The 4,370-nt window shown below is 34.9% G+C and overlaps 1 long non-coding RNA gene across 1 annotated transcript; it reads left to right on the plus strand.

The window, feature by feature from the left end:
- The first annotated feature begins 531 nt into the window (after positions 1-531).
- LOC139824635 (uncharacterized) lies at positions 532-3,965 on the plus strand. The gene is made up of 3 exons (XR_011735205.1): positions 532-802; positions 878-1,011; positions 1,631-3,965. It is a non-coding gene; the product is annotated as an uncharacterized lncRNA (long non-coding RNA).
- The last annotated feature ends 405 nt before the right edge of the window (positions 3,966-4,370 follow it).

Raw genomic sequence — 4,370 nt, forward strand, 5'->3', positions numbered from 1 at the left:
TTTCGACACCCTATTCGTGTCTTCTTCAGCGTAAATAATTAAGTACATAAATTCATGACGATACAGATTACATAGATAAACGAGGTATAGCGCAGTCAATAAGTAAAATACCGTGGATTATCGTACGGAAGTACCGTCGTCGTATAAGCCCAGACAAACCGATATGCATATGCTCCGCATCCATCGCATCTTAGAAAGCTCGCCAGGTTGGAAGAATAAACAATATCTTAAGACGTTCACGTAATATTTTAAAAACAAATCCCAATGGATAGCAATTATTAAGTAAGATTTCAATGACCAGTCTGAAATTTTTTGCGTGCAAGGAAGGATGAGATAACAAAAATGCCCTGTCTATTAAGCTTATGACCGTGCCTCTTTTTTGGCAAACCGGATGCTGCGACATAAAATTTAGGTACCTGCCGGAAAAGGTTGGTTTATGGAACCAATCATAACGGAGCATCGATTAGAATTAAATCACAATTTTGATTGGAACAATGTTGAAATATTAGACAGTGAATCCTATTATTATAAACGATCGATTTCGGAGATGATATGCATAAAGAGGCAGGCAAATGGTTTGAATATGCAGACGGACACGGAAGGTCTGCCGGATACTTATTTGAATGTGATCGAGAGATTAGCAAAAATTTAAAACAGCCGTTTGTGAATTGTTATCCCCACCTCCGGTGTATACATATGGCCTTTATTATGTTAACCTTCCCACCAATGCCTCACTCACTCGCGACGTTTCTGAGTGACAGGCTCGTTATTACAATGTGACATCCTGATCTGTAATTGCTCCGTAAGTAATTCATTATTCGCCTATTAACACGGTTAAATAACGTTCTTATCATATTGCGACTCGGTTTGATATTAGGTAGGGCATTCGTATCTTCCCTACCTCCCCGGTCTTCCAACCTGGCGAGCTTTCTAAGATGCGATGGATGCGGAGCATATGCATATCGGTTTGTCTGGGCTTACGACGACGGTACTTCCGTACGATAATCCACGGTATTTTACTTATTGACTGCGCTATACCTCGTTTATCTATGTAATCTGTATCGTCATGAATTTATGTACTTAATTATTTACGCTGAAGAAGACACGAATAGGGTGTCGAAACGTACGATTAATATACTTATTTATTATTATAATTTGTTCTGCGCATTGGTTACCGCGCGAGGCTCCGATTGCCCTATCTATCCTTCTATTTAATAAAGTTAGCCAGTTGGATCGAATAAAATACACCAAAGCTGACGTATTTATTTATTTATTTATTAGTTATTATGTATTTATACGTGTTATTGTATTATTTTTGTAGTATCACTTACAACTGCAAGGAAAGCAGCCGCAAACGCTACGTATATAGATATATGTATAAGTTATACCGTATTACTTTTTATTTAGCATTTATATTTTATAACACGCTGTGTACTTTCTTTGCTTTAACGTTTAAATTTTACGTTTTAAAAATACGTGGAAAGTTTTAGTTTTAAAATTTAGCAGTTTTCTTTTATCTAGTTTCTTTATTATTTTTATTTCCTGTATTCAATATTTTACTGATTAACAACGTTATTGGTAAAAAAAATACATTTTATATTAATATAACATACTTAATGTTGTTTTACAGAAAAAAGTAATGATAAAATGTGGAGGAACGACACCACGCCTAACACGTCATCTCATTCTTGAAAGAGTAATATTTGCTACGAAATGTGCTTTGGACTGCTCATGCTGGAGATGACTCCGATAACTTTGAAAAGTGTGTTCGCGGAACAAAATAATATATACAGAATATTCTTAGTTACAAGGATTTATGAATACGAGGAATAAAATAGTTAACTAATAAAGTAATTAAAAATGAAAATTCGACGGATATATATATATGTGCTTACCACGGCCAAAACTATTATCACGAAGAGGCAGTTCTCGATGACACTGTAAAACTTCAGCACGTATATGAGATCAACTGAAACAGTGCGTGAAACAACTCGAAAAACGGCGTTTTGGCGTTAAACTTATAATACAAATAGACACAAAATACAATATATTTTCTATTTCGTTCGATTATATTCTGGAAAAACAAAACATTTTTCCGTATAAGATATTTGAAAGAAATAATGCGTACATGCAAAGCTTTATACAACTTAATGTCAAAACTTAATCAGGCGAAGCTCGAGGCGAAGCCACAAAACAGGCCATGCACATTTTCCCCTTGTCGGCGACAACTTCCTTGGAGCTTGAGGACACGTCCCGTAACAAGTCGCCCTAGGCGCTTGCCGGAAGAGTTGTCTCTCGCCTATTTTTCGTGAACGAAAGCTACATTCATATATCTATAAGATCTCATTTTTATGATATAATATCTTTCTAAGTTATCGCGTGCAATCATTTCCAATAAAAGTTGTGGAGTCAATTACGAGATCTTAAAAACTGCTGTGCAAAAAATAACACTTTACTTGCGTTTCTGTTTCACGTCTCAAACGTTTCGCATACAAAGCGATATTGATTTTGAACGAGGTTTCACGATGCCGATGGTTATTATACATATATTTAGAATATTGCGCGCATATATCGCGGAGACCGGTGAGCCATAAAAATTTAAACTCTGAAAAGTACCTACTTTTAAACGTAAGATTTTTTGTCTCATTTTTTTTTATAATTAAAGCACTATGTATATTTTAAAATTTATTTAGCGTATTTGGCAACGATTACGTAGTTTTTGAGAAAAAAATTAAAACACATTTTAGCGTTAGGGTTTATAAACATTCTGGCGTATCCTAAACAGTCACGCACCCATGGTACCCCGTGGCTCATGGGGCGCCGGTCTCTCCTAATCCGTTTTAATGAACGAGACAACGCGACAGTGAGAGAGAGAAAAAGAGATGATACGGATGATGACGCGCTCGTTATTAGGCGCTCCGGGCGTGCTCCCCTCAAGCGCATATACAAAAGAAAGAGAATACAAAGTGACAAAAATAACAAAAATAATATGTATATCTATAACATATGTAAGAGAAAAAAGAAATAGAGAAAAAGAAAACAAAATAACAGACGAGAAGGATCGCTATTATTGACCTTGTGGCTGTGTGTTGAGTAAATATCTAAATAAGCCACACTTGAAAATTCCTTTCGTGGAGGCATTACGCAAGTCTAGTGGTAACCTATTCCATAGTTCGGCCGCAAAACTAATGAACGACTTTTTATATAGTTCCGTTCTGCATTGAGAGAGAGAGAGAGAGAGAGAGAGAGAGAGAGAGAGAGAGAGAGAGAGAGAGAGAGAGCGTGTGCGTCACTTCTTTTATCACGTTATTACAAATTTCTATAGCAAATTTATAGAAAATAAAATAATTTGTTTAAAACGTGCAATTATATATATATATAAATGGCAAAAAACAGATTACATGTGAGTTTGTATGTGCGTGCGTGTATGTGCGCAAAATATAAATTGATTAACGATAACAACCGATTGGGAGAACGTTTATTATTTTCTATCTATCTATATACATATAATAGAATATCTGTATGTCTGTATGTTCTTTATACATTTCTACATTCTTTGAAGGCTACCATGCATGAAAACTGGACACATCCCACTCTCTCCTCCAAATTTCATCCCCTTCAATGCATCTTATATACATTTTCACTTCTTTTTGCAGAACGTGTTGAAGAATATAAAACAATATACAACATTGTAAAATTTTATTTAAATAAATTACCTTAAAGTACCCAGCGTTGCCAGAGCTTTTTTTTATGTGGAACAACTGCATTTGTGGTAACGTGGAAATTAAACAATAATATTTTGATTTCATAATGTTTGTTTTATAAATCTAAGTTCTATTTTCTATTTTATTAATCAAAGATTCAAAAAGCAAAGAAGAAAAGTTCTTTGTCGCTTTACGTTCTATTTTATTAATCAAAAAGTTTATTATTCAAATGCATTGCAATACACAATATTTTTAGTTCTTCCCTCCTAAGCGAAAAATTAATGAAAGCGCCAGTTAAAATCAGACAGAAATCGCGAAACGTACACTTAATTTTGAAATTGGGTAGGGATCGCGAAGCGTACTATATTATTGACAAGAAATTATTGTTTACAAACTAATGCCAAGGAGATTCGAAGCAGCGAACCTTCAAGTCGAACGGCTCAGCCACAACTACAAATCTATCGATTTTGTCATGGAAAGTGAGCAAGCTACATATTTTATCCCATTGAATTCTTAAATTATTTGGAAACAGCTGGAATGCCACAACACAGATTAATTTTGAAATTTGCATCATCGATAATATTTTTGCGTAATCTGGATCCACCTAAATTGTGCAATGAAACCGACTAGGCTATGTGTAAAGAAACTCATGCCCAACGTGTGAAA

Source organism: Temnothorax longispinosus, unplaced genomic scaffold, assembly GCF_030848805.1.
Source record: "Temnothorax longispinosus isolate EJ_2023e unplaced genomic scaffold, Tlon_JGU_v1 HiC_scaffold_481, whole genome shotgun sequence".
NCBI classification, from domain to species: Eukaryota; Metazoa; Arthropoda; class Insecta; order Hymenoptera; family Formicidae; genus Temnothorax; species Temnothorax longispinosus.